At 43.5% G+C, this 13,835-nt stretch overlaps 1 protein-coding gene across 1 annotated transcript in view; it reads right to left on the bottom strand.

The window, feature by feature from the left end:
- The window catches only part of LOC143935729 (amine oxidase [copper-containing] 3-like), a 30,527-nt gene that overhangs the window by 14,500 nt on the left and 2,192 nt on the right, over positions 1-13,835 (bottom strand). The gene's annotated exons all lie outside the window — the stretch shown is intronic.

Here is a 13,835-nt window from a genome sequence, read left to right as displayed (position 1 = left end):
CCCGGGCTGTAAGGCCAGAGTTTGCCCCCACCCCACAGAACCCTGCACCCCTCACTGTGTACCCTGCCCTTGCCTCGCAGAACCCTGCACCCCTCACTATGCACCCACCCCACAGAACCCTGCACCCCTCACTGTGCACCCTGCCCCCACCTCACAGAACCCTGCAACCCTCACTATGCACCCTGCACCCACCCCACAGAACCCTGCACCACTCACTATGCACCCTGCCCCCACCCCACAGAACCCAGCACCCCTCACTATTTACCCTGCACCCACCTCATAGAACACTGTGCCCCTGTCAGACTTAGGCTCTAGCTCTGTAAGGTGGAGGGAGCTTTGTCAGGTAGACTGTATCAGGCCCATGATTTCTGACAGTGGCCCTGTCGCTCTGTGTGCTGGCGGGGTAATGGGAAAGCTCTCTCTCTCTTCTCTTACACTATGCAGGTGGGGAGATGATATAGAGATATATATTCACACCCACACGCGTTTCAGCTTTGGGGTGCACACCCTAATGTAATAGGCTGGGCACGCCTATGATCATGTGAATGAGCCAGAAGCCCTTCAGCATACAGTAGGTATGTATAGACATATTTCGTTTACAGAGTAGTTGGAATAGGCTTAGAATGGGAATAGGAGCAGGTTAAAAGGAGAAGTAGGGCCAAAGCTTTTTTGGCCCTACTTCTCCTATGGATCACAGGAATGCAGTGCGTTCTGCACTCCTGTGACCCGTATTCAGCTGACAGCATGATAAAGCATGCTATCGGTTGACGTAACTCAGCCAGCCCAAGCTCTGGAAAGATCCCGACGTTAAAGTCAGGATCCACTTAGCTCATCCTCTCGACAAGCTGCTGGCGGTCTGAGCCAGCCCCTCATGTCCCCTCCACAGGCCAGCGTGGGTGAGTACTTTTTTTTTACCCCCATAGTTCTCTTTCAACCACTTACCCCGGAAAATTTGTCCCCTTTCATGACCAGGCCATTTTTTGCAATACGGCACTGCATTCTTTTAACTGACAATTGCGCAGTCGTGTGACGCTTTACACAAATAAAAGGTATGCAAATTTCTTCCCACAAATAGAGCTTTATTTTGGTGGTATTTGATCACATCTGCAGTTTTTACTTTTAAATTTTGAAAAAAAAAATATTTTTTACTTTCTTTTATAAACATGTGCAATAACAAAATGTAAACATTTCTTCATCAGTTTAGTCCAAAATGTATTCTGCTACATGTTTTCAGTAAAAAAAATCCCAGTAAGCCTATATTGATTGGTTTTTACATTTTTACTAGTAATGGTGGTGATCAGCGACTTATAGCTGGACTGCGATATTGTGGCAGACAAATCATGCGCTAACTGACACTTTTTGGGGACCAGTGACACTAAAGCCCCATACACACTATCAGATTTTCTGCTGATTTTTGTCTTCAGATTTACCAAAACCATGTAGTGCAAGGGCCTGCCTGATTGCATATACACTGAAACTCCTAAGGTTTGACCTCATATTATGGTTTTGGTAAATCCGAAGGAAAAAATCTGCATATAATCTGATAGTGTGTATGGGGCTTTATACAGTGATCAGTGCTAAAAAAAATATGCACTGTCACTGTACTAATGGCATTGGCTGGGAAGGGGTTAAAATCAGGGTTGATCAAAGAGTTAACTGTGTGCCTAGCCTATGTTTTCTTATGGTGGGGGAGGGGCTTGTACTACAGGAATGCATGGATTCGTGTCCTTGCTTTGCAGGCACACAGGATCCTTGCCATCTTGCACTGACAAAACTGCTGTTCTCTCTCTGTACAGAAGGATCGGCGGGTGCCAACAGACAAGTCTGCAGTATAATCACATACGTGATCCGGCACAGCCATGCCACTTTGCCGCCGTATATCTAAGGTATACGGTCGGCAAGTGGTTAAGTATAGTTAGGATTTGACTTGACTTCTAATTTAACAAAATAAGTAATCGGTCAAATGACCAGACAGGGAGTAACTGTTACTTGCAGTTGATTAAACAGGTGCAAGGTTAGAAGCAATAATGCAAAATAGGTTCAGGATGGCAAAAAGCACTGCAGAATAATGCAAAACAGGTTATGAAACCCACACAAACATGAACTCTTCACAGTAATGTCTCTGTGGTTCAATCAGGGTAATGAGTGTCTGCGTAAGAGTGTATAACAGAGTCTAACTGAGAAAAACTACTTTAATTAGACATTTCAGAACACAAATAGATACTTGTCCTCCATAGAAAGCATCCTTCTTAGTAACCAGAGTATCTCTCGTGACACAGGCAAACAGCTGGAGGGATCCATGACCAAAAGACAAAGAGTCACACCACTGGAACTTGAAAACTCTGGAACCAATTTGTGAGGTGCTCCATACAGTAGCTGTGTGCTATTTGGCTCTGGCCAGATTACCCAATCACTGGTTCTGACAGTAAGGGGCCACTCCCTTGACTGCAGATCACTTGCCCAGCTATCTCCACCTAATAAGGTGTTGTCCCTGAGTTGCAGAGGGAGGGAAGCTAAGGAACTTATCCTCCCTGAGAGTGTCAAGGGACCCTGGGAGTTTTGTGAGATGGAGTTAAAGGGGCCTCTGAGGTGGCTTGCGATTGGCTGTGTGTTAAAACCAAACCAAGCCTGTCCCCACCCCACCTCTTCTTGGATAGGACAGCTACACCCCTGATGGTAGATGAATCCCTTCACCATATTGTGTCAAACTCGTGGCCATAGGCCCACTCATGACATCCTTGGTCGTAGACCTTACTATTCAACAATAAAGGGATTTAAAGATAATCCTAACCTCAAACTGACATACTGGAAGAATGCTTCGAATGCCATACACAGGAGCATACATTCTGCAGTTGTCATTTAGTGTGTTATCTAAGAACATGCCCAGCTGGGCTATAGACTGGAAGATTGGTAAAGACTGGTATACTAATGAGGGCACATTGATCGTACTTGGTGATGTAAGCTGTATGCTATTCCAATTCTGTGGTGTTTCTAAGGAGAGAGGAGGTGAAAATCAAGATGGCTTACAAAGTATGGCATTCTGCGTGTAAGGGCCCTTTCTCACTGAGGAGTTTTCCAAGCGCTTTGGTGTTAAAAAAAAGCATCTGAAAATCGAAAGGAAAATGCTTCCCTTTGAAAATCAATGAATGTTTTCACACTGAGTGGTGTGCCTTCGTAGAGGTGAAAAAAACATGCTACTTGCAGCATCTTTGGAGCATGTTTTAGGGAGCTAAAAAAAAACTCACCAAAAATACTCTCCATTGAAATGAATGGGATTTTCCTCAAAAACATTTCAAACGCCCCCAGTAGGATCTGAACAGGAGGGATGGTGGGGGTGGCATAGAGAGAAACCAGATATCCAAACAAGAAGACTCGCTGCTCTAGGTGAGGTTCTGAAAGCCTGATGATCTGGACAGGTGCCCATCTCCTCTGCAAATAATCAAAAGAAGAAATGGCCGCATTCTGTACTCAATCAAAATTGTTTTATTCAGAACATCCCAAAGTGTTGACAGAAAGCTGGTAGATACATTTCACACACTCCAACACTTAGGCCGCGTACACACGCGCGGACTGTTCGCCCAACTTTGTCCGTCCAACAGTTTCAGCAAACAGTCCGCTCAAAATTAGCATGGACGGACATGCCCACACACGACGAACGAACAGTTTGCTGAAACCGTGCGCGATGACGTGAACAGCACGTACGACGGGACGAAAAATATGACGTCCTATACACTGCATTATAGCTTTCGGCGTGAAAATCCTTTCTGAGCATTTGCGCAACTTTGTTTGACGAACAAGCCTACACACGAGCGGGCTGTTCGCTGAAACAAGGTTTCAGCGGACAGTTTTTCGGAAATTCCGAAAAACCTTGTCCGTCCAACTGTCCGCTGAAACTGTCCGCTGAAAGCCCACACACGAGCGGACTGTCCGCCCAAACACTGTTCAGCGGACAAAGTTGGGCGAACAGTCCGCCCGTGTGTACGCGGCCTCAATCATTACACAGAAAGAGCAGCATAAATTTCCTTATAAAGCCCCACCTAGTTGCATAGCAGGTGACACTAATCATTGAATTGCATGTTTCCTGTTATATGATACACATAGAAATCAAAAAAAAAGAAAAACGCATCGCATATATATTAATGTAAAGTAGAACAATTGTATATAGTGAAATGAGATTTCTAAAAATGTGTAGATATATTAGTAAATAGAGATAAACATACTCAAGAATATACACCATAAAACCATTGTAATCACCATATTGTATTAAAACAAATAGTATGCACACGCGCATCACACACACATATATATGGATGTGTAAACTCATAGACACCCACCCATAGAATATCTCCCTCCATTATAAAAACATTAAACAGCATATATCACTATATATGGTACAGTACTCTAGGGAGATAATTTGAGAAATCTTTCTCCATAGCCCCCAAAAGGAACAATGGAGAAAGGGTGTGCATTGCTATAGGTTGCTGTAGGTTTTCTGTTTCCTTGGTTTCTACATGTATATGTAGCGCCGGTACTCGTGACGAGTACACGCTTTGTCTGTAAATTTAGTTTTTCCTAAGACTATAGTTGAGTCTTGAGGTTAATTGCACTAAATTGTAGTTTTGGCATCAGTTTGGCTGGGCTGTACTATGTTCTGCCTGGTCATAGGTGTAGGTAGCACCTTTGACAGGCATTGGAACACAGTCTGGTTGGATGAATTGGGTACCAATCTCTCTCTCTCTGAGCCAATCAGTGGGTGCATTGTCTCGCTGTGTATTCCAGGAGTGGATACTTAAGGTGCTGAAGTCACGTGGTCCTGGGTTCCGGTCCAGAAGTATGTTCTGACTCCATGGTCCTGGTCCTCCTGACCAGCCCCCAGAGGCCCTCATGGCTAGTCCGAGGCACAGTAACTGGAAGGAGGATTCTAAAGTGGTCCGGTGCCGTCTCAGGTTTTGGAAAGGCCCAGCAACTCAACATGCAACCAGGGGAGGACTCTTCGGAATAGGGCCACGCACGAGGCTGGCTGCTCGGTAAGAGCCTGGAGGCTGAGCTGTATGGACACTAATTGAATCTGCATTTCTTACAGTATTGCCGGAACGGCTGCAAAATACTGGAACTGTAAGAAAGTTCCTGATTTCATCCTTCGGTTACAACTAAGTTCCTGTGAGAGACTTTCTGTGTTCATCTAAAGTTTGCAACCAAGTCTGTGGCAGAGACTTTGCTAAGTTTGAATTATTTGTTGGCTGCTAAATCCATAAACCAGGATTTATCTGACGGTTGAGTGGCTATTCCCTGGATTACCTAAAGAGTGTCAGTAGTTTCCAAAGTGCCTGAGCTTCCATACCTATACCCTCTATTCCCAACTGAGAGACCGTGTTTCTGTTCAAGGTTTTAAGCAAATAAAAATTCCTAAAGGAATTCAAGTGCCGGTCTCTGCAGTTATTGGGATATCAACCTCGGGAACCCCTAGACAAGAATGACGATCTATGAGGTGGAGAAGGTAAACGGTAAGCCCAAGAAAACCAGCCGCTTCTTCGGGGGTTAGTGCTACACATATAACAGGAAGCATACAATTCAATGATTAGTGTCACCTGCTATGCAACTAGGTGGGGCATTATAAGGAAATCTATGCTGCTCTTTATGTGTAATGATTAAGCGCAGTTGGAGTTTGTGAAATGCATCTACCAGCTTTCTGTCAACACTTTTGGATGTTCTGAATAAAAGAATTTTGATTGAGTACAGAGTGCGATCATTTCTTCTTTTGATATAGAGAAACCAGTCTCTGAAGAAGGAAAATTGAGGGGATTGGTTCCTCTATATGCCACCCCCGGCAACCCTCCTATCCAGGTGTACAGGGTGCAGTCGTAGATGAATGCACCTTGCAACCAATTGTTGTAGATTCCCCAGTGAAATTTTGTGGTTCTTTGAGACCTCTTTTCGTATCAAATATTTAGCTCTTTGGCTGAATTTGCTTGGTCAGCTGGTCCTGGAGAAATTCAAGCTCATATAAAATCTATGTCATTCCCCTACAGTTGAATGATTCATTTAAAATCATTTTTGTTGCTCTCTTTAAATGCCTTGCCAGACTCATAGGCATCCACAACCTCCTCTCAGAGGGTTTCTGAAGAATAAAAAAAGGCAAGTTCTACTTGCTTACTGCCTAAAGAGGTTCTAATAATTGAGACATAATCTAGAATACCTAAATCTAAATGTATATATTTGAAATTATTGAGAATGTTTGTGTGTATTCACTGTACAGGAGGTCAAGGTTGACTCCTGGGTGGGTGCTATGTCTCACTCATTTTTGGGTTGTGGTCCTTTTAAGGTTTAATATACAGTTCTATTCCCCAAAATTTAAAGTCGGTGAGATTTTTTATTGTGGCATAGAAGAAAATGTTTTGATACAGTATGCTTGTCATATCCATTAAGAATATTTTGAACATGCTCCTTGATATGCACCTTCAAGGGTCCGATGTACTGTAAACCACAGCTACATTCAAGGGCATATACAGCCCCTTTAGTATCACAGCTTATAAAGTCTTTGATCTTTTAAGTATTCTCTGTACTTGTGGACATGAAATTATGTTTCTTTTCGTTTGGACGTTTGGTTTTTGTACACAGGAAGCATTGTTTGCAAGGATAAAAACCCTTTCCCGTAAAGCATGTAAAACCTCTAGTTGGTGGGTCTAATACACTCTTTATCACTTTGTCTCGGATGGTGGGTGCTGATTAGTCGGTAATACATCTTGTAGCTGTTTATCAGCCAAAAGTATATGCCAGTGTCGTTTGATAATTTTTTTCTACCTTTTTATGTTGTACATTGTAATCAAGGACAATTGGTGCTACCTACATTGATGATTCCTGTTTCTTTCTATCTTTGATTAGATCATTTCTGCAACCTCCATTATTTTCCTTTTTATAAATTGGTTATCATAACCTTTCCTGATTAATCTATGTCCCATATTTTCAGCCTGGGCCAGAAGCACACCTTTATTGCAATTGCATCTCAGGTGCATTAGAGCCAATTTCTTTGACAGCTTTCCACTGGAAGGTAGCTATTCCTATCTAGTCAAGAAATTATATATTATTCTCACTAATGTCCCAATACAATTTAATAGTCCTATCATTTTTGTTTATATTTTGTAAAAATAGGGTTAACTGGTTCACATCACCTTTCCATAGGATAAAAATATCATCAATACATCTTTTGTATATCGCTAATTCACAAGGTATGTTTTTAAAAACATTTTTCTCTTCCTACTGGGCCATAAATAGGCCTACCACACTAGGGGCAAATTTTGCCCCCATAGCAACTCCGGTTTGTTGATGGTAATAGTTCTGATTATACCAAAAATAATAATTCTTCAGACAAAAGTCCAAACATTTTATTAGATATTTCCTTTGAACGCAAGGTAACATAGTGTGTGCCCTTAGGCCCCATTTAGCCGCTTCACAGGCTTGATGGTGGAATATTATTATAGTGTATAAAGATGATACATCCACTGTGGCCATAATCCAAATTCCATTTTCTCTGGGAATATCTTCAACAATCTGTAACATATGTTTTGTGTCTCTTAAATAGGCTCTGGCATTTTGTATGGCTAGTTGGAGATAATGATCTATATATTGGCCCATGCTGGATGTGAGTGAATCTATTCCTTTCACTATTGGCCTTGGGGGTGGGTTTGTATTGTCCTTGTGGATTTTTGCTAGGGAGTATGTGAGTACGGCAGGAATCCAGTGTTAGAAATCTGGCTTCTTTTTTTTATTAAGTATGTTCTTCTTTAGCCCCAGATGTACTACTTGTTCTAGTGCATTTCTGTACTTGAACATAGGATTACGTAATAATCTACTCTATGTGCTTTCATCTTCCAGCAGATTCTTCATACTTCCATTGTATTGATCTTTCGAAAGGATCACAATCCCACCTCCTTTGTCTGCGGGTCGAATAACAAGATCTTTTCTCTTTGCGAGTTTACGAATGCGACTTTTGATGTAGCTAGGTTCTGCCTTCTTCTTTATCTTCAAATCTTTAAGTTCCTGTAAGACCACTTTTTTAAAAACCTCAATATATTTATTGTCTTTGATGGGGGGAATTGAAAATAAATTTTTTTCTCAGTGTACTATGTAAATTATCCTAATTTCCTGTTGCTGGTGCTCTAGATTTAATTGGGTTTCCTGCAATATATTTTTTGATGTTTAACTTTCTCATATATTTCTGAATGCCTATGTAGGTTTGAAACTTATCTAAATTTTTTGTAGGTGCGTATTTCACACCTTTAACCCGGTACCCCGATCTCATCATGTGTGAGTGGTTGACCACTCAGATTAAAAATGCCCTCCCTTTTATTCTCTTTTTCTTCTGTTCTCTCTTCCCGACTTTGCATCCTCTCTTCTTTCTGGGCTTCTTCTTGTGCCCCTGGTTTTGTCTGCATACTGTAGCTGCTGACTTTTAACCTTAGGACACCTACATGTCCTGGAGTCCAGAGATGTCGGCACTGCAGGTGATGTTACAACGGCTGGTCGGGAGATGCCATCACCATTGCGGATAAGGGAACCCCACAGTGTAGCCTTCCCGCTTCACGGCTAGGTCCCTACTGCGCATGCACGAAGCACGGTGTGCTCTCTTACTGGGGAGGATGGAGGGAGGAAGAGGGGGCTGATGTAATTCCCCGTGGTCTAGTCTCCCGGAAGTGGGGACAGGATACCTGTAAAAAACAGGTACCTGCGCCCCCCTCACCCCTGAAAGGTGCCAAATGTGGCACCAGAGGGGGGTAGGATGAATCTGAAAAGTGGAAGTTCCCCTTTTGGGTGGAACTCTGCTTTAAGTTTAGGAGCTTTTTTTTTTTTTTTTGCCAAAGCTCTTAAACTCAACTCCATAAACGTCTATGTGTTACTGTACATTGCAAATCATTGTTAAGTCATCGTATCCCTCTCATCTCTTTGGGAGCACCACTTTATTGGAGCCTTAATTTCTCTCTCACTCCCCAGGGTCATCAGTATGCACTCAAAGTGCTCTGATTTGCCCATTAGGCTTTGTGCATACAGCTCATAACTCCCTTAATTTCATTCCAGGGACAGGGCTGCTGCAGCAGCACCTCCAGGTCCACAGTTTACCCAGGTGTCACTAGAAGTCCTAACGGTATTAGTACTAATGACAGAGAACTCTTAACCTGGCCTAAAATGCCTTTTTCACTCCAGTCTAGTTAGACCATATTCCCAGTCCACTTAGACCAAGAATAGTGAGACAGGACGACTACAGCAGGCTCTTTTGGGTATTGGACTATTTCATCCTGGGATGAACTAACCAATGCAGGGCCTCTGCAGTAGCTGACTACATCTTCATGCTGGTGGGATGTTTGGCTCCTATGCCTTGACTGCCTAAGGCTCCTTCCCTCCTGGCTTTTGTATGAACACTGACTACACCCATGACATCACTACAGGAAGGCTCAGTATAAAAGGGACTCTAACACTTACTTACATGGTTTCCTATTACCCCACTATTCTGGGACAGAGCTACCTAGTGGCAGACTAGCTAAGTGCACCTGGTTACACCTCCAATCACAGCTTTTGCCAACAAAAAGTCTTCAAGCACTAACTTGTAACTGATTGCCAAGAGCGTAAAAGAAAACTGATGCTGGAATGTGTGAATAGGTGTGACACAATAAACCATGTTGTTTAGGAGTACTTACTTTTTACTATGCCCACCAATGCTAGTTGCACCATGGCACACTTTCATTACCCCAGAAAACATCTCAACCATCAAAGAGCCCCTTGGTTATGTTTGTCCTGCAGGCTAAAGGTTCCCAGTCCACCCCCAAATCACTTGCTCCAACAGAAACTGAACAGATGCAGGTTCAGGATCAAATTACAGGATGAGCTGCAGATCAAACAGCAAGAGTGTATTCTGAGGAGGCCCCTTTAAAGGATCATTGGGCGCCAAAGCTGCATCCCTGTGCACAAGTGCCCGTGTGCACATTGGCGTGGGTGTGCATTGGTGTGGGTGTGCATTGGTGCGGGTGTGCACGATGTGTGTGTGCGCATGCACATTGGTGCATGTCTATTAGCCACTGGATGCCTGTGAGCTAGAACACCCATGCGCCTGTGACCTGTTGCGGCATCATGCGGAATGCGTCCATGACAGAATGTTGTTTTATGCCCAAGATAGAACATGATTATCTTCTTTTTGGGCTGCACGACCCCCCCGTGGCATTGTCGGATTGAATCCTGACAGAACAATACCGTAGCCTGAGCGTCCAAGATTCTAGGGCCAGATGTACTGCCCAAATCTCCAAAATGTGGATAGGCAAGGTCCTTCTGACTTGGACCATCTCTCCTGGACAGAATCTTCTTCCAGGACTGCTCCTCAGCCTAGAAGGCTGGCATCTGTTGTCACCACTTTCCAGGATACTGGCAGAAAAGATTTCCCCTTTTGGAGGTTGCTGAATATCAACCATCAATTTAGGCTCTGACGTATGTCGGGAGACAAGCGTATTGGAAAATCTAAACCCTGAACCTTCTTGTTCCAGACTGACAGGATGGTTGTAGCAGTCTCGAGTGAAACTGAGCGTAAGGGACTGCCTCGAAGGAGGCCACCATTTTCCCAAACAATCTCATGCACAGCCGAATGGAAGGATTTTTCTTTGTTTTGACAAGTTGAATTAGTCCTATAATGGAACTGATTCTTGTCTGGGGTAAGAATACCTTCTTCTGTACGGTATCTATGACCAGCCCCAAGTACTGTAATCTCCTTGATGGTTTTAAGGAGGATTTTTCTAGGTTGAGTATCCAACCCAGAGATTCCAGGTAGTTTACAGCTGTGACCAGACCTTGGTATAGACTGAATGATTTATTAAAAATAGATCGTCTAAAGGAGGTGCCAGAATCTTTGAGAACACCCACAGTGCTGTGGCTAGACCGAATGGCAGGGTCACAAACTGAAAATTATCATTTTCTATCTTGAAGCGTAGAAATTTCTGGTGAGCGGGAAATATTGGCATGTGGAGATATGTATGCTTGATATCGATTGATGCCAAAAACTCCCCTCCTTTAAGGATGGAAACAATTGATCAGATTGATTCCATGCGAAAGGACCGGATATTTAAGTGCGGATTCAGATCTTTAAGATCTAGAATGGGTCTTACCTCTCCGTTTGGTTTGGAACCATGAAAAAGGTTTGAATAAAAACCTGTGCCCTGTTCCTCTAAGGGAACCTCTGATATCACCAGCTGGGATAAGTGATGATCCAGAGCTAGAAAGAGAGACTTATTTTTCTCTGGATCCCTGGAAACATTTAGAAAATGAGGAGACGGAAACTCTCGGAACTCTAGTTTGTAACCTAGAGAAATTGAGGAAGCCACCCATCTGTCTTGACATTATTCCTGTCAGATCTTTGAAAATTGCAGGAGCCTTCCCCCCACCCGGCACCCCTTCATAAGGAGGCTTTAGCATTCTGCTTTGCAGGCTTTCTGCCCCAAGACCTCTTTGACACAGGTGCCCCTGGAACCTGACGGTGGAGGCCATCAAAACTGCCTAGAGGCTGATACCCCTGGCACAGGTGAGGAAGCACGCTTAAAGGAGAAATGCTTAAACTTCTTCTTTACTGCTAAAAGAGAGCTTTTCTCATAAGAGAGCCTTTTGGATGTATTTATCCAGATCGTCCCAAAATAGCCGTTCACCATGAAAGGGGAAACTGGGCAAGAGTTTCTTACATGGTGCTTCAGCTGACCAATAGTTCAGCCACAGAACTCTGCGAGAATGCACTAATCCTAGCATAAGCTGTGAGGCTTGAATGATAAAAATTTTCATAGCATCTACTGTGAAACATAGTGCATCTGATACGCCAGCCCATTGCTGGGCCTGCTGATCAGGTAGAATCTTAAGTATCTCCACAAACTGTTCCTTAATGGAGTGAGATACACCAATTGCCACAAGAACCGGCTGCGCTACAGAACTTGCTAAAGACCTATTGCTTTTAGATAGAAGCTCCAACTTTTTATCTGTTGTATCCTTTTACATTAGCGCATTATCTACCGGATATGTGAGACTCTAGTTCACTGAGGTGATTGCGGCATCAATTTCTGGAACCCCCCCATTTCTTATAGAAATCTTCTTCCATAGGATAAAGTGTGGATAATATTGTTTATCTGGATGTTCCCATTCAGAATATATAAGCTTTTTTAGCCATTAATGAATAGGAAAGGAACTCCCAGATGGGGGAGGTTTTAGTGATCCCAAACCAGAGGTGGGTTCATCAAGAACCTGCGGCAAAAAGTTTAAACAAACTAATTTAGTAAGAGAGTGTACAAGCAACCTGTCCTGTGGTACTACTCCCTCTATCGTAGGATCCTCAGAAGAGGATGTATTAGTATCTTCCAAATTTCTTGGAAGATCTTCCTGATCCCCTGCCTCTTGCACCTCAAATGGAGGGTCCTGAGCACTAGATGAGGATCTACTATGTTTAGACCCCACTATGGAGAATGATCATAGCATCAATCTTCTTTTCCAAATAAAAAATTGTAGAAGAGAAAACCTCCTGTGTGATATATATATATATATGCACTGAAGTGTCCAGCGTAGCTGCAATAACAGTTTCCCTTGACGGCTCAATCTGACCGGCTGCATCACTCTCAGAGGAGGATGACATTCTGTTGGAAATGTACACTGCTAGGTTATAGTCCAGTGCTATAAGCTGCTATTGATACCTAGCCTGTTAAAGCAATAATGTGTCAAAGGGAAATGCTTGTGTCACCAACCTGAAATAAGCCATTTCTGCTCATGTGTCCCTCCACAGCCAGCATCAGCCACACACACAGTGCTTTTAAAAACTTCTGCAGCCGACGTCTGAGGCCGTTAGCCCCCCCCCTGCGCTGATTACGCCCCCGTTTTTAAAAGAAAGCGTTTTCCCACATAAGCGGTGGACTTCAGGTGCCCAGCAAATAGCTGACATGGCGGCGGGGGGGGTAAAAACCACCACTGAGCGGCAGCGCGGCTTGTTGTTGTTTTTTTTTTGTCTTATTTTTTTTTTTTGAAAAGAATGCTTTTGCCATACAATTCCCAAGAAGGGGTTAATTTCAACATGGGGGGCGCAGGAGAAGAGACCAGTCCCCCCTTTCTTACCAAAGGATCTGCCTGCTTTGGCCGGAGGAGAAGGAGGAAATGATGGCTCCTGACAGCGCTGTTTCCAGCATAAGGCGGTGAGTGCTCAATACAGCCCCCAGTGGTTGACACATAGGCATGATAACATTATAAACTTAAAGGAGAAATTCATAGGAAAATCCAAAGATATTTCTTAGAAATCTCCACTTACCTTCCCGCCGCAGGGTTATCTTAGATAAACCCAATCTTCACCCTTCACAGTGGACTCCGAAACCTTCAGGAACAGGGGAACCTAGAGGTTACCCACAATCCTGAACCTGCAACAGCAATCTGCCAGTAAAAACTTTATGGCCTTACTACCAAAAAGTACTGGATCCCCAGGTCCAGCTCTCTAAAAAGAGAAGCATTCGCAAGCAAAACCTTGTTTCTTCGGAAAGAGGCCCAGGTACCATTCCTTAGGCCCATTAAAGGACACTCTGAACGGATCCGGCCAGCATGGCTAACCCCAGCAATGATTGCTTCCAGTGGAGCTCAGCACAGCACATCTTTACTCGTGACCAACACCTTAGACACTGGCGAAAAAACTGAGGCACTCCTGGTAATGGTAGGGGTTATATAGGGAGTGCACTTCTGATCTCAGGGCTTGCCAGTGTCCATCACCTATTGGTGGCCTATTAACCCACATAGTAACTACTATGGCTCTCTGTCCTCTGATGTATGAAAATAAATACATTTTTTTT

The sequence above is a fragment of the Lithobates pipiens genome, unplaced genomic scaffold (genome assembly GCF_037356315.1).
Source record: "Lithobates pipiens isolate NorthernLeopardFrog02 unplaced genomic scaffold, aLitPip1_a1.2 Scaffold_28, whole genome shotgun sequence".
NCBI classification, from domain to species: Eukaryota; Metazoa; Chordata; class Amphibia; order Anura; family Ranidae; genus Lithobates; species Lithobates pipiens.
The sequence above is the reverse complement of the archived record's forward strand: the minus strand, read 5'-3'. Positions and strand labels throughout refer to the sequence as shown.